At 42.4% G+C, this 25117-nt stretch overlaps 1 protein-coding gene across 3 annotated transcripts in view; it reads right to left on the bottom strand.

The window, feature by feature from the left end:
* LOC118374551 (cadherin-18-like) overlaps window positions 1-25117 on the bottom strand; it is a 352667-nt gene that overhangs the window by 184306 nt on the left and 143244 nt on the right. The window contains exon 1 of one of the 3 annotated variants that reach the window (XM_052506642.1): window positions 17728-17939. The exons of the other annotated variants lie outside the window; for them this stretch is intronic. The gene's annotated coding sequence lies outside the window, so the exon portion shown is untranslated. Of the gene's footprint in view, window positions 1-17727; window positions 17940-25117 lie in introns of those variants that run through there. 3 annotated transcript variants of the gene reach the window in all.

The raw sequence follows: 25117 nt of genomic DNA, 5'->3' as shown, positions 1-25117 counted from the left end.
TTCATCAAAATTAGTTTTGGGGAACATGTGAACTTTCATGTGCCTGTAAACCTCTTCTGGATAGGACCCTTCATCTCAATTTCTGCCTAAAATGACATACCCACATCTAACTGTCTGTAGCTCAGGACCTGAAGCATGGATATACATTTTCTTGATACTATTTGAAAGGAAACACTTTGAAGTTCGTGGAGATGTGAAGTTAATGTAGGACAATATACACCATATACACATCTATCTGATAAAGGATAGGACAAAAATATGTTTATTTTTGTGTTGCATCATCTTTGAAATGCAAAAGAAAGGCCATACATTGACATAGGAAGCTGGATGTGATTTAGATGTTGTCCACAACAATGTGTGCAAAGTTTCAGACTGATACATTCAGTAATGAGAGTGCTTCATAATATTTGGTATCAAGTCTCCCATGTGTCCCTCACGAGTTTGCCCAAATGTACCCAAGTGGCCAAATTGGTACATAACTTAGTACATAACTATAGAAAAAAATGGTTTACACACTCCCAGGAATGTTATACGTGATGGATCATTAACTTCCCTACATAAAAGGTACTAACCTTCACACCTTTAGATGGCCGGGCAGGGATGGGTGTGGAGCCAGAGGCAGCAGAGGGGTCAGACTGGAGGATCCAGGTCTTACGTTTGAATGAGTGGGCGATGGAGGAGTCTACCACTATTGAGGATATTTTTAAAATCAGTTAGAACTCAAGTTTAATATTATTCATTTTATTTAACCTTTATTTTAGCAGGGGGTGAGCTGTTACAATGGCTGTTATTCCTACAAAGGGGAATCACATTCTCATGTACAGCATAGCTCATTGGCTATCTAGCTAGCTATGTTTCAAAACCATAGGTAACCATTGGACCAATACACTGTCAATCAAGTGAACATTGGTGCATAATGATGGCTGACCTTCATGGGCTAATTGACGTGTTGTGTAGCCAATATGTAACATAGAATGATGAAACAAGGTTTGGTTGCCTTCTAGAGTGTCAGAGGATTTTACAGAAACCCGAGCATGACTGGGTGAGACAAGGTTTAGTGGATTAGATTTCATAAATTGTTTTGTTGCAAGTTGAAAGAGTCAGAACTCATGTGAAATTCTGTATGCAACATGGATCATGTTAGGACATAAAAAACTCATTGTCAGGGTTTACTAGGAGTGGTGGGTAGGAGTCAGGCACAGAGAGCAGAGGGTTCGGTGAAATCTACGGCACAAAAACGGTCACGCCAAATTACAGGGCGCATAACACTGACCAGCCCAAACACAGGACTAACAGTCCGGAGAAAACAAAGCGAAAACACATCCCGAACCAACAGAGTAACAAAATAATTCTGCACAAACCTAAGCGGGCCTAACAGGTTTAAGTAGACAAAAATTAAGAAGCACAAAAAGGAACAGGTGCAACTAATAATACTAAACTAACAGAAAAGGAAAAAGGGATCTGTGGCGGCTAGAAGACCGGCAACGACGAAAGCCGAGCACCGCCCGAAGAGGCAGGGGAGCCACCTTCGGTGGGAGTCGTAACATTCATTTTATCCCTGTGACCCTCAGGATGACAGATCAGAGCAAGATTACTGAATATAAGTACATTATTTACAGTCAGAGGGGAATGTATCAAACCAGTTGCCTTGATAAAATTGTTTTGTTGTTGTGCACTATCCTCAAACAATCGCATGGTCTTTTTTTTCTGTAATAGCTACTGTAAATTGGACACTGCAGTTAGATTAACAATAATTTAAGCTTTTTGACCATGTAAGACATGCCTATGTCCCTGAAAGTTGGCTTTTGTTTACAATGCCATTCTAGTCAAATATTGCATATTGAGCAGTAACTGTCCTGATTTCGGGACACTGATCCAGTAGAGGTTTAACACATCAAAATAAAGTGTTTTACCATTTTCAGGACAAGCAGAGCTACAGAACACAAAGCAATCTGACATAAGCAGTTGCATTCATGAGTTGTATCGACAACAAAAAATATCTACCAAAGCAAACATCCATTAAAAATGAATGTATATGAATGCTTTAAGTACAGACATTATTTCTCAGTGGAATAGTGAATATAACTGGTCAGTGACAACTGGTTGGAGTTTGTGACAACAACTATGTGAGCTTATTGCAGTATTATTGACACTATGTCCTTGGATTTCCTATGCTCTTCTATGTACTGTAGAATAACTCCTTACCTTCTTACAACCCTTGTGTAGCTTGTGAGTTTCATAGAGCAAAACATTACATGTGCATGTTTGCGAGAGTCTCAGCTTTCCATAGACAGTAGCTCAAACCATTCAGATTCCACAGATGTTTTTGTAAAAAGACCTGTTTCACAACCAGGTATGTGAACATAAAAGAGAAGTGGCTACAGACTAATTGGCAAGAATACATTCCTGCACTTTGCTAAAAGCTGCCCGGAATCAAGTAAATAAGTGTCCAATTATCACCACCAATTTTACATCCATGTAAAAATAGCAGTGCACAAGGACACTTGACATAAAATATACATGAATGCTTTGAATTTGCAACCTCTTGGTTGAGTGCACCAATGATTCTGCAGTGCCACCAGGTTAGTACTTATTGCTTTGAACATGTATTAACACACCCAAAAATAACAGTATGGTTAGGGTATAGTGTTGGTCTGTTGGGGTACAAAAAAGTAAAAGGTACACGTCACAGGTACATCCACTGAGCATACAAAACATTAAGAACACCTGTTTTTCCATGACATAAACTAGGTTTCCATCCACCTTTTTATGCGAGAAAGGTAATTGTAGTATAAAAAATGTTTTATTAAGTTCAAATCAGTTACAGTTCACATGTAACCCACCACCTTGATTTGGTCTTATGTAGCAACATTTTTTTTTAATCCTCCAGTACAGGATGAGCAATCGCTGTCCTGATACCTAGAAGTTATTTTTGGTCATAAAACACAGTGGCAGAAACAGGGTGTACAAAATAAGTTACATATAACATGTAAAAACACACATAATAGCACAATTGGTTAGGGGATCATAAATGGCAGCCATCTCCTCCGGGGCCATAGCTAGGCACCATGCGTGAGTCTGCGGGTAGCTAAAGCTAACCAATTAGGTTCAATGTTAACTAGCTAGCTAACATTAGGCTATAACAAGCAATGCAAGTGGAATTCTGAGATACAAATAATCTTACTACACAGATCATACACGTAACATTAGCTAGCGAGCCAGCCAGCTAAGGTTAGCTAGCTAGCTAACAGTGTGCTTTAACTTGCAATGACTCCAACTTTCTGACAAAATTAGTAACGTATATTATCTGAAAATGTTGCTAGACTGTTACCCATATAAATGGATGAATTCTTCTCCTCTCTGTAATGGAGGCCATGGTTGCCCTTAGTTTGAAGATGTAATCCAGAGACAGCCTTCTGTGTTCTCTTTTCGACTCCCTCCGCATTTCAAATCCTGCTCTGCTCCCACCGGGAATTTCACTGATTTAAAAACTTCTTCCGTGACAACAACACTGTTGATCACCATTTCTTCCCCCTCATTGTCATCAGAAGACTCAAACAATTCTGGTTCAATTTCAAAAGAAATACCAAAATCAGGGATTTCCTCATCATCTGATTCATTTTCAGAGTCAGAAAGAGTCAGCAAGGCATGAATGTCCTCCAGATAGTAGTCCATCACAACTTTTTTCCCTGATCTTTGTCGATAGTGTCTGTTAAATGCAGGGCAGCAATGTTGAAAAGGAGAGTTATGGAGTGCTGCATCAGATGACCTGCCCTCAACCCGACTGAGATGGTTAGGGATGAGTTGGACCGCAGAGTGAAATGCAGCCAACGTATGTGCTCAGCGTATGTGGGAACTCCTTCAATACTGTTGGTAAAGCATCCCAGGTGAAGCTGGATGACAGAATGCCAACAGTGTGCAAAGCTGTCATCAAGGCAAAGGGTGGCTACTTTGAAGAATCTCAAATATATTTGGATTTGTTTAACACGTTTTTGGTTACTACATGATTCCATGTTTTATTTCGTAGTTTTGATGTCTTCAGTATTATTCTACATTGTTTAAAATAGTAAAAATAAAGTAAAAGCCTTGAGTGGGCAGGTGTCCAAATTGTTGACTGGTACTGTATATTCCAAAAGTATGGATCAGGTGCTATATTATCAATTAAACACTATGACATGAAGGGTCATCCACTGTAATGCAATGCCAGAAGAAAAGTTTGCACAGCAAATTGGCCAGTGTTACCTTGTGTTGATTTTTTAGTGTAACAATTATATTGTTGATGCAGAATCTCAAATATCAAATATATTTGGATTTGTTTAACACGTTATTGGTTACTACATGATTCCATGTTTTATTTCGTAGTTTTGATGTCTTCAGTATTATTATACATTGTTTAAAATAGTAAAAATAAAGAAAAACACTTGCGTGAGCTGGCGTGTAAAATAACCCGTGTTGGTGTTAATAACCAGTTTTGAACCAAAACCATGCCCATCATAATAATATTTCCCAGCATGCTCTATTAATTGTTTGTTTCAATATTTTTTGTTTTTGCATGTACTGTACATTGATTGATTAATTCATCTTATGCTACTCAAATATACATAACATACATTTTTCTAAACGAATCCAATCTGTTACTTGGACTTATTGCACCTGGTTGTTTCAGTTTAGATGATTTCAGGTAGTCTCATATCTTAGTCTTTCCCAATCCTGTCAGTCATTCTGAATTAAGGTTTGTGGGTAGAAAATATTGACTATCCCCACTCTGGCTGGATTCCAATAGGAATCACTTTGCAAGCCAGGATAACTGTATTAGAGAACAACTAGGTCCTTTTGAAATATGTGTGGTATTAATGATATCAAATTCACTTAGGATCTCACTTGGTGAAGGCCATAGGACTGAAAACGATTTCAATCAATGCATTACCACCAACAACTGGACTGGAGTGTGGACCAGAGACCGGGAAGGTTTAAATCCTACCCATTACTCTTGTCTCCTTAACCCCTTGTCTTCTGCTTTATTGATTGGCATTTCCATTTCAACACTAAGATGTTTGAGAGCTTGCTTGGCAAGTACATCCACCTCCTCATTTCCCTCTACTCACACATGAGTTAGTACCAAGAGGAACCTCACAAATACACACATCTGTCTCACCCTAAACAGGCACTGCAAAGTCTCATACAATACATCATTGTCTGCTCTGTGCCACAAATACATTTAAGCTGATCAGTGCTGCACATGAGTCAGAGCAGATGACTACCCTGTCTGGCCTCACCTCCTAAACCCACTCAACAGCCAAGAATATAGCCAGTAACTCCATTGTGTATACGGATAAATGATCCATTGCTCTTTTTGTCAATGCCACCTTTAACTCAGGAACACTAAAAGTTGCAAATGTCCTTTAAGGGTCCTTAGATCCACCAGTGAATATACCCAAGACAACATAGTATTACATTCTTACATGTTCACTTACAATATTTACTGGATCTACTCCTTCCTCACCAGCTCTTACCCTCTCAAGCAACCCTAGGTTTATCATTGGCTGAGGGAGCAACCAAGGTGGGATAGCAGGAAGAACCACAGAGGGGCTGAACTTTTTCCCAAACAGTCCCATCTCTCTCTCCATGCCATTACCTATCCAGCCAAAACTTGTTTTCAGATCTCATTCATCCTCCCAGCACTCTGGGAGCACATGTTTTTGTAGGATGTGTAACCTTATGACTTTGAAGATTTTCCCAATATTTCATGGTTAATTGTTTTCATTCAACTTTAACGGCAGCTCTCCCAACTCTACATGCAGCGCTGCCACTGGGGAGGCCCTGACTGCTCCACAACATATTCTTAGAGCTTGAGCCTGGATTACATCTAGCTTTTTTAAAGATGTCGGAGCTGCTGATCCATATGCTACACTATTGTTGTCCAGTGAAGACATTGAAGACCTTGATGTCGCTATACAGTGTCTTCGGAAAGTATTCAGACGCCTTGACGTTTTCCACATTGTGTTACGCTACAGCCTTATTCTAAAATTGATTAAGCCTTTCATGCGTGAGCTCCAAATATCTATATCGTTCGCCCCAGCGCAAGTTTTTTTATGCACGTGATGTTAGAACCTTCTCTCCATTCCAGAATGGGATTGTTACGCGACAGTACAAAGCCCTCAAACCAAGGCACACAGCCTGTATTTATTTAATTGTCTGTTTTCAATTTGTCAATTTCAAATATTTTTCGAGCAAGTTTTATTTTTACATTTCTGACTTATTTAGGCACTTGTGAGTTGTCTCCTTTAGAAAGACATGTGGGGCGGCAGGGTAGCCTAGTGGTTAGAGCGTTGGACTAGTAACCGGAAGGTTGCAAGTTCAAACCCCCGAGCTGACATGGTACAAATCTGTCGTTCTGCCCCTGAACAGGCAGTTAACCCACTGTTCCTAGGCCATCATTGAAAATAAGAATTTGTTCTTAACTGATCTTGCCTAGTTAAATAAAGGTAAAATAAAAAAATAAAAAATAAAAAAATGCTAATGCTACAGCTTAGCTCACTAGCTACATACACAAACAACAACACTGAATGAGTGAGAGCTTGAGAGATTGACTGCCTGCACGTGTGCCATTTGAATCAATAAATCACTATCAGAAAATGTTTTGTGTGGTAATTATTTATATATTTACTGTATTATTCTCATGTTTTTCAATGACTGATGACACATCATGCATTCCGATTCTTCCATAGATTGTAATGGGTGCACAGTGTGTGTGCAAAATACTTTTTTGAAGGATGTACTGATTATGATGAGCTAAGCTAATTCCAGATATTTGTGTGGAGCCATGTTTGTTGACATAAAATGCATTCTGGGTTTCACGTAATTGTCTGTCGGACTGAAGATGCTATAACAAAATGCTATCATCGTCGGATTACTTTCGATTTCAAGAAAGAGTTTTACTCAATTATTTGATCAACGGTGAGCTGTGATGTGATTAATTATACATGGTAATTGCTATTAGCTAATTCATATTGTAGTTTAAGTCAGCCCAGAGTTATATGACTGCTTGTGTTGCGTCAATCTTTCCTCAGTTAATGCTAGGACAAATGTAGCCAATTTTTTTCCGGTTAGGATGATTGTGTTATGCTATAGATACTTCTGTGAATATCTGAATATTGCATCCAAAAATAACCTGCTCACATTCTGGACATAACTTTGTAAGGACTGTGCTTGTGTAAAACGTTTCTGAAAAAAGTGTGGCCTGCTCAAATGCTGATTCTTGTGTCATTCAAAACTGGCCTTTCTAAATAAGCATTCTAAATAAGAGTTCTAATCACACGGGTGTGATCGTACGCTCAGGGATCACTATAGAACGATCAAACCCTTGTGATGGTACGTGTGAAAGGGTTAAATATGTATTTTTTTCTCAGCAATCTACACACAATAGCCCATAATGACAAAGCGAAAACCAGTGATAATTTTTAGAAGTAAATTTATTAAAAAAGAAATATCTTATTTACATTCCGAGTGGCGCAGCGGTCTAAGGCACTGCATCTCAGTGCTAGAGGCGTCACAACGGACACCCTGGTTCGAACCTAGGCTGTATCACAACCGGCCGTGATTGTGAGTCCCATAGGGCGGCTCACAATTCGCCCAGCATCTTCCGGGTTTGGCCGGTGTAAGCCGTCATTGTAAATAAGAATTTGTTCTTAACTGACTTGCCTAGTAAAATAAAGGTTAAATAAAAAATGTATGAATTAATAATAACTGAAACACCTTATTTTTATAAGTATTCAGACCCTTTGCTATGAGACTCGGAATTGAGCTCAGGTGCATCCTGTTTCCATTGATCATCCTTGAGATATTTCTACAACTTAATTGGAGTCCACCTGTGTTAAATTCAATTGACTGGACATTATTTAAAAAGGCACACGTCTGTCTATATCAGGTCCCACAGTTGACAGTGCATGTCAGGGCAAAAACCAAGCCATGAGGTCCCCAAGCATTGAAGAACCCCAAGAACATAGTGGCCTCAAACATTCTTAAATGGAAGAAGTTCCATTTAACGACCAAGACCAACGAACAAGACTTTTCCTAGAGCTGGCCGCCCGGCCAAACTGAATAATCGGGGGTGAAGGGCCTTGGTCTGGGACGGAACCATGAACCTAATGACCATCTGGCAGAGCTCTAGAGTTCCTCTGTGGAGATAGGAAAACCTTCCAGAAGGACAACCATCTCTGCAGGACTCCACCAATCAGGCCTTTATGGTAGAGTGGCCAGACAGAAGCCAATCCTCAGTTAAAGGCACATGACAGCCCGCTTGGAGTTTGCCAAAAGGAATCTAAAGACTCTAAGACCATGAGGAACAAGATTCTCTGGTCTGATGAAACAAAGATTGAACTCTTTGGCAAGAATGCCAAGTGTCACATCTGGAGGAATCCTGGCACCATCCACACAGTGAAGCATGGTGGTGGCAGCATCATGCTGTGGGGATGTTTTTCAGTGCAAGGGACTGGGATACTAGACAGGTTCGAGGCAAAAATTAACGGAGCAAAGTACAGAGATCATTGATGAAAACCTGCTCCAGAGAGCTTAGGAACTCAGACTGGGGAGAAGTATCACCTTCTAACAGGACAATGACACTAAGCACACAGTCAAGACAATGCAGGAGTGGCTTCGGGACAAGTCTCTGAATGTCCTTGATTGGCTTCAGCAGAATCCAGAATTGAACATCTCTGGAGGGATATGAAAATAGCAGTGCAACAACACTCCCCACCCAACCTTATATAACTTGATAGGATCTGCAGAGAAGAATGGGAGAAACTCCCCAATACAGGTGTGCTAAGCTTGTAGCATCATACCGAAGAAGACTTAATGCTGTAGTCGCTGCAAAGGTGCTTCAACAAAGTACTGAGTAAAGGGTCTGAATGCTTACGTAAATTCTAAAAACCTGTTTTCACTTTGTCATAATGGGGTATTGTGTGTCAGGGGAAAAAACAATTGAATCACTTTTAGAAGGCTGTAATGTAACAAAATGTGCAGAGTCAAGGGGTCTGAATACTTTCCGAAGACACTGAAAAGAAGAAACTTTATTATGAAACCAAGATCAATGATATAAAAAATTAGGGAAAAAAACTTGAGTAATTTAAATGAAATTATGGGCAGAAAGGCAAATTCAACTCCATCTTTCATCAAATTAGATGGCGTATTCATCAGAAAACCATTTGATGTTGCCAATTATTTTAATTATTATTTAATTGGCAAAGTGGGCAAACTTAGGCAGGAAATGCCCATGACAAACAGTGAGCAAGTATATTCATGCATAAAAAAACTAATCATAAAAGAGAAGCAGTTCTAGTTTGAATTTTGTAAAGTTAGTGTGGGAGAGGTGGAAAAATGATTGTTAACAATCAATAATAACAAACCTCCTGGCGATGGTGGCTGACTCTATAGCCACTCCTATCTGTCATATTTTTAATCTGAGCCTAGAGGAAAGTATTTGTCCTCAGGCCTGGAGGGAAGGCAAAGTTTATTGGTTCTAACCTATAAGCTTGCTGCCAGCTCTTAGCAAATTGTTGGAAAAATTGTGTTTGACCAAATACAATGCTTTTTCTCTGTAAACAAACAAACAACAGACGTTCAAGCATGCTGACGATTGGTTGAAAGAAATTGCTAATAAGAAGGTCGTGGGAGCTGTACTGTTAGATTTCAGTGCAGTCTGATATTATTGACCATAACCTGTTGTTGAAAAAACTTGAGTGCTATGGCTTTTCAACCTCTGCCACATCGTGGATTCAGAGATATGTATCTAATAGAACTCAAAGTGTTTTCTTTAATGGAAGCATCTCTAATGTCAAACATGTAATGTGTAGTGTACAGGGCAGCTCTCTAGGCCCTCTACCCTTTTCTATTTTTACCAATGACCTGCCACTGGCATTAAACAAAGCATGTGTGTCCATGTATGCTGATGATTCAACCATATACGCATCAGCAACCACAGCTAAGGAAGTCACTGAAACCCTTAACAAAGAGTTGAGATCTGTTTTGGAATGGGTGGCCAGTAATAAACTGGCCCTGAACATCTCTACAACTCAGAGCATTGCATTTGGTACAAATCATTCCCTAAGTGCGAGACAGCTGAATCTGGTAATGAATGGTGTGGCGGTTGAACAAGTTGAGGAGACCAAATTACCTGGCGTTACCTTAGATTGTAAACGGTCATGGTCAAAACATATAGATTCAATGGTTTCAGAGATGGGGAGAGGTCTAGCTGTAATAAAGAGATGCTTTGCTTTTTTTGACACCACACTCCAAAAATCAAGTTCTGCATGCTCCAGTTTGTCTAATCTCGATTATTGTCCCCTTGTGTGGTCCAGTGCTGCAAGAAGACCTTGTTAAAACTTCTTAGAGATAGGGGGCAGCTTTTGGATAAATAGCGTGCACAATTTCAACTTCCTGCTACTCATGCCAGGAATATATTATATGCATATGATTAGTAGGTGTGGATAGAAAACACTCTGAAGTTTCTAAAACTGGTTCAATCATGTCTGTGACTATAACATAACTTATGTAGCAGGCAAAACCCCAAGGAAAAACTGTTCAGAATAAAAACATTTTTTTCCTCTGACAGTTCCCTCGGTTGTCTTTGCCAAGGGAAATTTAGATAGCACTATTTTACAGTTCCTACGACTTCCACAGGATGTCACCAGTCTTTGGAATTAGGTTGAAGTTAATGATTTGTGAAACGAAGAAGAGGCACATCTTGGAACAACGTTACACTGTTGAGAGTTACGCAAGAGGGAAAAAGGGGCATGTTTTGTTTACTTTCTCTATCGATATACAGTTTGCCCCGTCTACAATTTGATCTATTATTAACGTTTAAAAATATCTAAAGTTGTATTACAAAAGTAGTTTGAAATATTTTGGCAAAGTTTATAGGCAACTTTTGAAATGTTTTGTAGTGACATTGTGTTTTGGAAAGGTGTTTTTTTTTCGGCTCAAACCTGCTTTATAAATGGATATTTTGGGTATACATGGACGGAATTAATCGGAAAAAAGGACCAATTGTGATGTTTATGGGACATATTGGAGTGCCAACAAAGAAGCTTGTCAAAGGTAATGCATGTTTTATATTTTATTTCAGCGTTTTGTGTAACGCCGGCTACGCTAATTATTTTGTTTACAACTCGTTCAGGTGGTTCAGGGGGGGTGCATGCTATCAGATAATAGCTTCTCATGCTTTTGCCGAAAAGCATTTTTAAAATCTGACATGTTGGCTGGATTCACAACGAGTGTAGCTTTAATTGAGTACCCTGCATGTGTGATTTAATGAAAGTTTGAGTTTTATCGTGTTTTATTTGAATTTGGCGCTAATGCATTTCCCGAGGCTATTGGCCACTTGAGACGCTAGCGTCTCACTATCTCTAAGAGGTTTTAATATGCTCCACCCATGTCATTCAAGTGTCAGACCAGATCTCCAGGAACCTAAACACTCCCACCCTCTCCAGATTCCTCCTGTACAGCTTCAGGCATATTTCCTCCCCAACCTTCTTTGTAGTAAAAACACAGGGTGTGTTTTCTCAACTGAGAACTTGAAGCATCACCTGAGGGACCACTGCTCAACTTCTCTGATCACATCTTGAACTCATCCGACTGTATGGGAAATATTTCTCCCTCTCTTCCTTAGTGCCCCATAATCTGCAAACAATGACCTCCCAATATCTGGTCTCACCTGGGAGATACATCATCAATCATAATGGAGAATAATAAAGGACTATTCACACTTCACTGGGGAGATACCATTATCTACCTCGTATATTTTTGACATAGAGCTCCCCACCCTCACTTGTATTGAGCGTTGAAAGAATAAGTCATTTATTCTGTTAAAAACCCTTCCTTCAACCCCCATTTTATCCAGTTTGATAAGCAGGCCCTCCTTCAACATCATATCATGATCTTCCTTACTACTGCTTGTGCTTGTTTATACTGTATCAGTTACTGATAGTTATAGAACCTTTTCAACATCCTGAATGGCCCGTTCATACTTTTCACAGCGTCTCTGCACTGTTCAGTCCACCGGGGAACTGCCTTCCTCATTCTCACCTGTGTACCTATGGGTGTCACCTGCCTTCCGGCCCCGACTGTTGCTCCTTTTACTACATCATTCATTGTTTCTATATACATCTGCACTGAGATCCAACTGCAACAGTCCCTGTTCACTCAACTCCTGAAACTGACCCCCTTCTGCTTTCCGAAATATCCATCTAATTTCCTGCTGTATCTTAAAACCCTCATTCCGACAGTACACATGATTGGGTAGTTATCACTACCACTTGTAGATTCCTCTCATACCTCCCAACTACATCTGCCTGCCATTGAACTCGAGATCAGAGTAAGATCCAGGCCAGATTCATTTCCACTTTTACCATTTACATAACTCTGTGACCCTACCCAGAATGTACTGTGGGCATTAAAATCCCCACACCACATCACCCGTCTCCTATCTTGACTTTCTACACTCCCAAGGGCCATCAACTCCAGTCACTTACACAGGCTGTAAAAGTTCACTATTACCAGATTCCCTTCCTAACCACACTTCTACCACTACATACTCCTGCTCAACTAGAACATCTAGAGTAACTTTAAACCATGTCTCCTGGAGACATATCACATCTAGTTTAGCTGATAAATCCTCAAGAAACTGCTAGAACTGTTTTCCATTGGCTATCAAACTTCTCATGTTCCATTCGAGGATTAACACCCTTATTAAAATTAACCAAGACATGATTCCTGAATTAACTTTAACCCTCACATTTCCCCATGTCAATCCTGTGATCCCTAGATACTTTACTGCCTGATCTTTTTTAAATTACTCACTTACCACGGAGTTGACTGGATCTCCACATTCCCCATAAGCATGTTCTCCCCCTCACTTCACATGTCTCCTTTTGCCTTTTACACACCACCGGCACATGCTCAAACCTTCGACAGTTATAGCAACACAATGGTTTCAGAACATAAGCTTGCAAATAGCAACTCAAATACCCCACTTTTTCTGTCAGTACCGGATCCTGTAAGTTTAGTAGCACTGATAGGCTATTTCATTTTTTTTTTTCATTATTATTTAACCAGGTAGGCAAGTTGAGAACAAGTTCTCCTTTACAATTGCGACCTGGCCAAGATAAAGCAAAGCAGTTCGACACATACAACAACACAGAGTTACACATGGAGTAAAACAAACATACAGTCAATAATACAGTAGAAAAATAAGTCTATATACAATGTGAGAAAATGTGGTGAGATAAGGGAGGTAAAGGCAAAAAAAGGCCATGGTGGCGAAGTAAATACAATATAGCAAGTAAAACACTGGAATGGTAGATTTGCAGTGGAAGAATGTGCAAAGTAGAGATAGAAATAATGGAGTGCAAAGGAGCAAAATAAATAAATACAGTAGGGGAAGAGGTAGTTGTTTGGGCTAAATTATAGATGGGCTATATACAGGTGCAGTAATCTGTGAGCAGCTCTGACAGCTGGTGCTTAAAGCTAGTGAGGGAGATAAGTGTTTCGAGTTTCAGAGATCTTCATAGTTCGTTCCAGTCATTGGCAGCAGAGAACTGGAAGGAGAGGCGGCCAAAGGAAGAATTGGTTTTGGGGGTGACCAGAGATATGCAGGAGCGTGTGCTACAGATGGGTGCTGCTATGGTGAACAGCGAGCTGAGATAAAGGGGGACTTTACCTAGCAGGGTCTTGTAGATGACCTGGAGCCAGTGGGTTTGGCGACGAGTATGAAGAGAGGGCCAGCCAACGCGAGAGTACAGGTTGCAGTGATGCGTAGTATATGGGGTTTAGGTGACAAAACGGATGGCACTGTGATAGACTGCATCCAATTTATTGAGTAGGGTATTGGAGGCTATTTTGTAAATGACATCGCCGAAGTCGAGGATCGGTAGGATGGTCAGTTTTACGAGGGTATGTTTGGCAGCATGAGTGAAGGATGCTTTGATGCAAAATAGGAAGCCAATTCTAGAATTAACTTTGGATTGGAGATGTTTGATGTGAGTCTGGAAGGAGAGTTTACAGTCTAACCAGACACCTAGGTATTTGTAGTTGTCCACATATTCTAAGTCAGAACCGTCAGGAGAAGTGATGCTGGACGGGTGGCAGGTGCAGGCAGCGATCGGTTGAAGAGCATGCATTTAGTTTTACTTGTATTTAAGAGCAGTTGGAGGCCACGGAAGGAGAGTTGTATGGCATTGAAGCTCGTCTGTAGGGTTGTTAAACACAGTGTCCAAAGAAGGGCCAGAAGTGTACAGAATGGTGTCGTCTGCGTAGAGGTGGATCAGAGACTCACAAGCAGCAAGAGCGACATCATTGACGTATACAGAGAAGAGAGTCGGCCCAAGATTGAACCCTGTGGCACCCCCACAGAGAGAGGCCCAGACAACAGGCCCTCCGATTTGACACACTGAATTCTATCAGAGAAGTGGTTGGTGAATCAGGCGAGGCAATCATTTGAGAAACCAAGGCTATCGAGTCTGCTGATGAGGATGTGGTGATTGACAGAGTCGAAAGCCTTGGCCAGGTCAATGAAAACGGCTGCACAGTATTGTTTCTTATCGATGGCGGTTAAGATATTGTTTAGGACCTTGAGCGTGGCTGAGCTGTACCCATGACCTGCTCTGAAACCAGTTTGCATAGCGGAGAAGGTGCGGTGGGTTTCGAAATGGTCGGTAATCTGTTTGTTGACTTGGCTTTCGAAGACCTCGCTTTTTCGGATAGATATAGGTCTTTAGTAGTTTGGGCCAAGAGTGTCCCCCCCTTTGAAGAGGGGGATGACCGCAGCTGCTTTCCAATCTTTGGGAATCTCAGACGACACGAAAGAGTGGTTGAACAGGCTAGTACTAGGGGTTGCAACAATTTTGGCAGATCATTTTAGAAAGATGCTTATTGATATCCACCTTCTTCCCTTCTTGTGTCATCAACCCTTCAAGTGGTCTTTTATTTCTTTCATTATAAGAATTTCTGGAACTCCAGGAATAACTCCCTTTACCCACTGCCGTCCGGTTTGATCCGATATGCTACTATACACCACACGTTTTCATACCTGCTTGAGTGTGTGAGCCTTCTCACACTGTTTAGCATCAACACACCTCATCCAAGACTTTTAGCAGACACAATCTTCCCTACTTTACTCTTCAAATCACTAGACCAATGCGATCTGACTTATCGCAGTAACTCCACCCTTGTCCTCAAACTTCACCAACACCTTGAACTCCACTTCTATTCACACCAAACCTCTCTCACCACTCCTCTCCTCTGATGAGACCTGCAAAGAACCTTGGTCTTCCTCTTCTTCACATCTACCCGCACTACTCTTACTCCACCTTTTCCCCTCCATCACTACACTTGTGACATCCTCCTCAACGCCTAATCCCCCTACTTTTCCATCCATCTCTGCTCCAGTCACAGCCCAGTGTTGCTCAAGCACCCCCACGTCAACACTAAAACACCTTTCCAGTCCAAATCGGATGCTTTCACTGCACAAACCACAGGCATGACCAAGTTCGAGTCTGGTCAACAACAGCAAGAAACAGTCCAGGACAAAGAATGGATGAATGCAACATCCATGTCTATGTCAATAACAAATATAGTCATGGGTGGTAACTCTAAAATTCACTCGAAAGGCATGGCACTCTGGAGAATATGCAAATAAGGTTTTACTCTAAGCAGTCTGTTAATTAAGAACTAGAAAAGTGTGGACCGTATAGACACTGCAACAGTGTTAAATGTAGATTCAGTGTTTTAGTACTACTGCTAATAATAATCATAAAAATAATCAACCATAATAATAATGGATTAGATTTATAAAATGGTTTTTCAACCTAGGTGCTCAAAACCCTTTACATAGTAAGGGGGGAACTCACGTCATCCGCCACCAAGTGTAGTGCCCACTTGGGTTATGCACGGCAACCATTTGTGCCATTACGTTTCAGGTATGTCTCTAGAGAAAGCAAGCTTGAGCCATTACAAGACTAATGCATACCATTTACAGGGCGCAGTATCTGCTGGTTTTTAATTTTTCCTTTCAATTAAGACTTACTGTAGATAACCAGATGAGGGGAGTTCCTTACTAATCAGTGACTTTAATTCATCAATCAAGTACAAGGGAGGAGCAAAACCCGGCAGGCACACGGCCCTGCGTGGAATGAGTTCGACACGTGCCCTTCATCAATGACCATCATGTTGACACCAAGGTATGTCCTTCAAACACAGACTTAAACAGAGCCACTGTTCAAGACTGCAGGAAGAGATGGGGATAACTCTGCCATCAAGTCCGACTTTTCATCAATTCCTTTATTTTCAGAATAAAAGCGTTATATCCCCTTAAGCTAGTTTAGAGTGATCATGAGAGGTCATCATGCAATTGTCATTATCCTCTAGGGGTTGTTTCCTGGACACAGACTAAACCTATAGTCCTGGATTAAGAAGAATGCTCAATTGAGATTCTCCATTTAAAGTGTTGTATTGATTAGGCTTAATCTGTGCCTGGGAAACCAGTCCTGGATGTCCAGTTTGCATCACAGAATTTTAAGTGATGAAAGCCAGTACAGCATACTCCCAAAGCCATCCTCACGAAACCAACCTCTCACCAGAATTCACGGAAATTGAACACAATGATTGAAAGTGAGCCCAGGTTGTACAATGGAGTGCTGGAACTGTCAGGTCAGAATACAGATAATCAGTTCCTAATGTGGAACGTGGAAACACTCTGACAGAAGCTTTACATAAGCATTATTATGTAGTGCAATGATTTGATGCTCAACGGCTGTTGTGAAAGCAAAAATTGAAAAGAAAAAAAAACGACAACAACAGTGCTTCCATAAATTAGCTCACACTCCAATGGAAATATCAAAAACATTTCACTGCCACCCATCCTGCAGTTGAGCTCACCTTTCTAGACAGAGATAACAATTACAATACAAACACTCAGCAGAGTCTGACGAGGTAGAATCCGGTTCAGGAACAACTCAACATCCGACAGTTGACTTGTGTTTTTTCATAGCAAGCAACCCATCGTATTTCATAGCATTTATTTCCATACAACCACGAATATGCTGTAGTTTTTCCATAACATTTAATAACAGTCAAACATTTCTCCCCATTTCTATGCATTCCAACACAAGAGCCTGTATGCTGTTCTTTTTCAACAACAAAAAATAATAATGGTAATAATAATTCAGAGAGAGATTAAATTTGATGCGGAGAAAGACCTCTGCTAATAATGGATAAGAAATCAATGAGTTGAGTCTCCTTTTCCTGCAGTGCATTTATATTTGTCTGGAGCTAGCGCTGCCCATGCATCAGATGGATCAGATATCAAAATTCACACTTTCTCACACTCCCTTACATCAGCTGTAGCAGTGGCAGTAGCATGAATCTTTAACTCCAGTGAGGGATAGAGAAGAAGGCTTACAACATGCACACCACGGGAGACTGCAAGTGCGGTCATTAGCACCAAAAAATGACTTGCAATAAACCCCGCTCCTTGCTTTCTTTATCACTCCCTCTCTCTCTCTCTAACACACACACACTCACAAACAAATGACTTGCTTTAAACACTCTCTCTCTCTCTCTCTCTCTCTCTCTCTCTCTCTCTCTCTCTCTCTCTCTCTCTCTCTCTCTCTCTCTCTCTCTCTCTCTCTCATCCACACACACTCACGCGCACATAACTTAAAACATTTTCCATACCTGGTGGGACTTCTTCTGACAGGTATGACAGCTGTCGGCTTGTGAGGAGGAATGAGCAGGACTTTCTGTGCACTCCTCACCATTTTCTTTCTCTTTTTCTCACTCCCCTTTTCCATCTCTCTACCTCTGTCTGTCTCTCTGGGGCATTGCTTAGTGGCCGGCTAGCGGATCGCCCTCTGTCTCTCTCTAATGCTGTCTCCCTCACTGTGTGTGTGTGTGTGTGTGTGTGTGTGTGTGTGTGTGTGTGTGTGTGTGTGTGTGTGTGTGTGTGTGTGTGTGTGTGTGTGTGTGTGTGTGTGTGTGTGTGTGTGTGTGTGTGTGTGTGTGTGTGTGTGTGTGTGTGTGTGTGTGTGAGAGAGAGAGGTGGATTGAGGGAGAGTATGTGTGTACAGTATGAGCCATCCTCCAATCATGCCTGACTACGACTGCAGCAGCTCCAGGAGGAGGAGATCTCTGACTGGTAAACTGAGGGCTTAGAACATGTCTGTCAGGCTTGCACCACCCTCTGTCTTTCACATTACCCTCATATCCCTCTCTGTCTCTTGCTATATTTATCTATGCTAACCTCCATATTCATCCACATATCTCTCCTTCTCTCAGTCATATTTGTCTCCCCAAATTCGCTCTCCTTCTAACACACGCACGAATGCAAACACACACACCCATTCCATCTCTCAGTTACCCCAGGGCTAGCTGTGGAGTCCGCCTCTGAATTCAGCAGTGCTTTCGCTCTCACTGGCTCCAAAGGGAAACTTAATGAATAATGAACAGAGGAGTGAAAGAGAAGGATGGGGGTGGAGGTGGAGGAGATGGGCAGTGGGAGAGAGAACGAGTGAGAAGAGGCCCTTCAGGACCATGGGACATTGGAGAGAGGGCTACTTCATGGTGTTCACCCACCAATTAGGTAGACAAGAAGAGAGGAATAGAATATAGACGATGTGGCAAAGTGGAGGAGGACAGGGGATGGAGGGATGAGGTGGAGGTCTCTAACTAAAGAGGGTGCTTGATATAGAGACAGATTAGACTCCAGAGACAAGGAGGGCGGCTCGGGCCAAGATGAGAGGCAGGAGGAGAAAACGGATGTTGAAAGACAGAGGGGCTCCAGGAAGACGTCACAGGGACATGCTCTCCTTTACACAGTGCTGCTCCTTCATCTATCATCTAGACCCAGTTCTCTCAGACTAGACCAGACAAGAGTTTCTCATTTATCAAATGTACTAAAGAGTTTATCTGCATACGACTACCTACACCTTTCTGAAAGGTAAGCTATGTGTTTAAAGAAAAATGCACATGTAAGTATTCAAACTGTTTTTAGATTAACCCCACCTTACAATGTATTTGAAATGGCTTGGTTGCTTCGGGTGAGGATTTAAGCCATTCTCGACCCCAATCCATTCTGTTTCAAATTTCAAGTATCTAGTGACTGCGTTGGTTATAATAGAAACTGAATGAAGGTTATTGGTGGAGTATTGATGGGTTCAGTAAAGCTACCTAGTTGCAGTCAAACATAATTGTTAAGCCCTGGGAAGAGAGCTGTGGTCTTAATGACATGCTCCAGGGGTCTTTGAGGGATACTGGTGTATTGATCTAAGGGTCCTTTCACACCGTGATGTCTTTTTTCACTGACAGCTCTTTAATGATAGCTCTCTAAATCATCTCACAGACTGGGCTAATTGTCGGAGAAGACATTACAGATGATAAAAATCTAATTATATAGTGTCATTCCGAAACCGTTGACACTGTAATGAGCAAGGACACCAAGTTAGCATTTAACCACATAGCATTTCCTTACAGACACTGAACTTGGTCCTTTTGTTTTCCGAATACATCAAATTACAAACTGTTATTTTGAACTAACGAATGTAGACATTTTCAAATACATAAAATGTCAAAATTTTATATCACAAAATAGTTTGTAGAAATTTGTGCGCGTCTGTTTATTGTCTTTTCTTTATGTATGGTTATTGTAAAAAAATATATGAAAAATATCATATAATATAATATAAACTGTAATTTTGTTCAGACTGAGGGTATACGCCTGCTCATTGGGCGTTTCAGACCTGGCTACAGACTTTGAGGCTAATCCGCCATTTTGTTAGCTCAAACAGTGAGTGAGCGAGTGTGTACAAAAATGTATTAATGTGGTATGTGATGGTTGTGTGAGTGGCTGTGGTGGGTCCCTCCACAAATAACACTTCGGTCAATTAATCACAGCTAAGCAGAACAGAGAGATTAAGCAGTCGACTGAATCTCATTTCAAGCTGCTGGTTTGTGGTTTGGGTGGGTGTATGCGTGGGACATGCTGGGGACACAGACAAATGGCCAACACACTGGGTTCCAGCTCCAGTGGAGCTATAGGAAGACACATTACCAGGCTGCAATAAATAATTTGTTTTTCTCCCATAAGTTCGTCTAATTTATGTGGTGCTGAACAAACATCAAGGTGGCATGCATTGAAACGTGTATCTTACTCATGGCTTTCTTTTGCAAAATGACCATGAATTAACTGACTTAGTTTCAAATAATTGTCAACATATACTGTAACATCACATGAAGATGTGGGACATTCACTGTATTACAGGAAACAATAGCAGGTCTATTTTTTTCAGAGAAATAGGTCATTGTTCCCTGTTCCCTGGTTGGGTCAAATAGGTCATTGTTCCCTGGTTGGGGCAGACACCAGCCTAGCTATCAAGCTAGCCAAGTTTCCTTAGCAGCTTGTAAACAGTCCACAGGCCTTGCGTCTAGGACCACTGATTGTTCCTGGAGTGTGACTGTTTTAATCCTTGCTGTTTGTTACTGATTCCATCTGCCCTGCAACCTGCCCTGTCTGGAACTACAAGGAGTAACAGCGTAGCCTACGTTCCTACCATGACAAAGACCGAAGCCGGTGGGAGTACCGTTAAGGACAGCGGTGTCTCTCTATCACAGGTGAAAGATCTTTAAATGAACAATAAGATTTCTACAAGCAGTTGTTACAACAACAAGAAAATAGCTTCAAGTGTCCAAATACTGGTGGAGTCAACTAATAAATAATTAACAATTTGACCTGTGAGGTCCAGGACCTGAAGAACAGTTTGCATTTGAGTTTAACAGCAGAATAACAAGATGACAGAAATCTGTAAGTCATTAAGAAGTCATCAGTTATGCATGTGAATCCATGATAACAATGACGAAGAAATCTGATTATCTAGAGGAACAATCAAGGCGGCACAACGTGGCGGACAAAATTGCTAAACCTCCACATAAGACCTGGAGGGAAAGATTCACTGACAACCTTGAGGGGGAGTGCACACACAGGACTGGAAAACCCACCACCGGCCCAGGTGACAGGCCCACATTTACATTACATTTACATTACATTTAAGTCATTTAGCAGACGCTCTTATCCAGAGCGACTTACAAATTGGTGCAAACACCTTATGACATCCAGTGGAACAGCCACTTACAATAGTGCATCTAAATCTTTTAGGGGGGTGAGAAGGATTACTTACCCTATCCTAGGTATTCCTTGAAGAGGTGGGGTTTCAGGTGTCTCCGGAAGGTGGTGAGGGACTCCGCTGTCCTGGCGTCGTGAGGAGTTTGTTCCACCATTGGGGGCCAGAGCAGCGAACAGTTTTGACTGGGCTGAGCGGGAACTGTACTTCCTCAGTGGTAGGGAGGCGAGCAGGCCAGAGGTGGATGAACGCAGTGCCCTTGTTTGGGTGTAGGGCCTGATCAGAGCCTGGAGGTACTGAGGTGCCGTTCCCCTCACAGCTCCGTAGGCAAGCACCATGGTCTTGTAGTGGATGCGAGCTTCAACTGGAAGCCAGTGGAGAGAGCGGAGGAGCGGGGTGATGTGAGAGAACTTGGGAAGGTTGAACACCAGACGGGCTGCGGCGTTCTGGATGAGTTGTAGGGGTTTAATGGCACAGGCAGGGAGCCCAGCCAACAGCGAGTTGCAGTAGTCAAGACGGGAGATGACAAGTGCCTGGATTAGGACCTGCGCCGCTTCCTGTGTGAGGCAGGGTCGTACTCTGCGGATGTTGTAGAGCATGAACCTACAGGAACGGGACACCGCCTTGATGTTAGTTGAGAACGACAGGGTGTTGTCCAGGATCACGCCAAGGTTCTTAGCGCTCTGGGAGGAGGACACAATGGAGTTGTCAACCGTGATGGCGAGATCATGGAACGGGCAGTCCTTCCCGGGAGGAAGAGGAGCTCCGTCTTGCTGAGGTTCAGCTTGAGGTGGTGATCCGTCATCCACACTGATATGTCTGCCAGACATGCAGAGAGCCACCTGGTCATCAGAAGGGGGAAAGGAGAAGATTAATTGTGTGTCGTCTGCATAGCAATGATAGGAGAGACCATGTGAGGTTATGACAGAGCCAAGTGACTTGGTGTATAGCGAGAATAAGAGAGGGCCTAGAACAGAGCCCTGGGGGACACCAGTGGTGAGAGCGCGTGGTGAGGAGACAGATTCTCGCCACGCCACCTGGTAGGAGCGACCTGTCAGGTAGGACGCAATCCAACGGAGATGCCCAACTCGGAGAGGGTGGAGAGGAGGATCTGATGGTTCACAGTATCGAAGGCAGCCGATAGGTCTAGAAGGATGAGAGCAGAGGAGAGAGAGTTAGCTTTAGCAGTGCGGAGCGCCTCCGTGATACAGAGAAGAGCAGTCTCAGTTGAATGACTAGTCTTGAAACCTGACTGATTTGGATCAAGAAGGTCATTCTGAGAGAGATAGCGGTAGAGCTGGCCAAGGACGGCACGCTCAAGAGTTTTGGAGAGAAAAGAGAGAAGGGATACTGGTCTGTAGTTGTTGACATCGGAGGGATCGAGTGTAGGTTTTTTCAGAAGGGGTGCAACTCTCGCTCTCTTGAAGACGGGAGGGACGTAGCCAGCGGTCAGGGATGAGTTGATGAGCGAGGTGAGGTAAGGGAGAAGGTCTCCGGAAATGGTCTGGAGAAGAGAGGAGGGGATAGGGTCAAGCGGGCAGGTTGTTGGGCGGCCGGCCGTCACAAGACGCGAGATTTCATCTGGAGAGAGAGGGGAGAAAGAGGTCAGAGCATAGGGTAGGGCAGTGTGAGCAGAACCAGCGGTGTCGTTTGACTTAGCAAACGAGGATCGGATGTCGTCGACCTTCTTTTCAAAATGGTTGACGAAGTCATCTGCAGAGAGGGAGGATAGTGTTCAAGTTCCTGAGGTTCCAGGACAAGGTAACTGTTCATGAAAAAGCCAAGACCTTGAGAGGAACGTGCATCTTCCTCAACAAGGACTATCCTGAAGATCCAAAAGGTCCCGGACGTGCTCAATGGGACTGAGATCCGCGCTCTTCACTGGCCATGGCAGAACACTGACATTCCTGTCTTGCAGGAAATCACACACAGAAAGAGCAGCATGGCTGGTGGCATTGTCATGCTGGAGGGTCATGTCAGGATGAGCAAGCAGGAAGGATACCACAAGGAGGATGTCTTCCCTGTAATGCACAGCATTGAGATTGCCTGCAAAGACAACAAGCTCAGTCCGATGATGATGTAACACACCGCCCCAGACCATGACGGACCTTCCAACTCCAAATCGATCCCGCTCCAGAAGACAGGCCTCAGTGTAACGCTCATTCCTTCGACAATAAACGCAAATGCGACCATCACCCCTGGTGAGACAAAACCGCGACTCGTTAGTGAAGAGCACTTTTTGCCAGTCCTGTCTGCTCCAGCGAGGGTGGGTTTGTGCCCATAGGCGACGTTGTTACCGGTGATGTCTGGTGAGGACCTGCACTACAACAGGCATACAAGTCCTCAGTCCAGCCTCTCTCCGCCTATAGTGGACAGTCTAAGCACTGATGGAGGGACTGTGCGTTCCTCCATCAGTTCCTCGGGCAGTTGTTGTTGCCATGCTGTACCTGTTCCGCAGGTGTGATGTTCAGATGTACCAAACCTGTGCAGGACTTGTTACACGTGGTCTGCCACTGTGAGGATGATCAGCTGTCTGTCCTGTCTCCCTGAAGCGCTGTCTTAGGCATCTCACAGTATGGACATTGCAATTGATTGCACTTGCCACATCTGCAGTCCTCATGCCTCCTTGCAGCATGCCTAAGGCACATTCACGCAGATGAGCAGGGACCTAGGGCATATTTCTTTTGGTGTTTTTCAGAGTAAGTAGAAAGGCCTTTTCAGTTTTTAATTTCCTACCGTCTGTAAGCTGTTAAGACACTAACGACAGTTCCACAGGTGCATGTTCCTTAATTGTGTTCATTGAACAAACTTGGGAAACAGTGTTTAAACCCTTTACAATGAAGATCTGTGAAGTTATTTGGACTTTTACGAATTATCTTTGAAAGACAGGGTCCTGAAAAAGCTGATTTTTTTTGTTGCCGAGTTTATATGTAGCCTTCGAAATAAGGTTCATGAAATCATTAACATGCTAACATCACATAAGATTAATATATTTGCCATTTTTGAGACTCACTAAGATAATTCCTTTGATGATACAGCTCTAGCAATACAAGGATATAACATCTACAGAAGAGACTAGAATGCCTATAGGGGTGGTGTTGCTGTATAAATTCAGAGACATAGGCCACGAGGGCTAACAGTCAGTTGAGGTCTACTTTCTTGGATACCTTAATATTGATTGGTTTTCATCAAGCGGCCCGCTCAATTGGTACCGTTGCTGGAGAAAGGAATGCAGCCGTTTTATTGTCTCTTAACAAACTGTACTGTTTTGTTTGTTTTTTCGCATTGCTTGTAACTTTTGTACATAATGATGCTGCTACCTTCTCTTTTAACCAACAAGAGCTTCTGGACATAAGAACAGCGATTACTCACCTCGAAATGGGCAAATAATTTTTCTATAATGAGTCAGACGGGAAGGATATACTCCAAACACACGAATAGGCCCTCATCCCCGTCATTCGCTGGAGAAAGAAACAGATATTTTGCGGTAAGATATCAGGGTGCCGTGTGAGGATCAGGCGACGAGTAGCTAATCTGCCTTTGCCATCTGTACCCTAGCTAACGTTCAATTGCTGGAAAATAAATGGCAAGAACTGAAAGCACGTATGTCCTACAATGGGACAATAAAAACTGTAATATCTTATGTTTCACCAGGTTGTGGCTGAACGAAATTAATAACAGCTGGCGGGTTATACACTATCGGTAGGATAGAACAGCAGCCTCTGGTGAGACACGGGGTGGGGGCCTATGTATATTTGTAAACAAATGCTGGTGCACGATATCTAAGGAAGTCTCAAGGTTTTGCTCGCCTGAGTATCTCATGATAAGCTGTAGACCACACTATCTACCGAGAGAGTTTTCATCTGTATTTTTCGTAGGTGTGTATATATCATCACAGACCGATGCTGGCACTAAAATCACATGCAATGACCTGTATACCGCCATAACTAAAC

The sequence above is a fragment of the Oncorhynchus keta genome, chromosome 4 (assembly GCF_023373465.1).
Source record: "Oncorhynchus keta strain PuntledgeMale-10-30-2019 chromosome 4, Oket_V2, whole genome shotgun sequence".
Taxonomy (NCBI): Eukaryota; Metazoa; Chordata; class Actinopteri; order Salmoniformes; family Salmonidae; genus Oncorhynchus; species Oncorhynchus keta.
The sequence above is the reverse complement of the archived record's forward strand: the minus strand, read 5'-3'. Positions and strand labels throughout refer to the sequence as shown.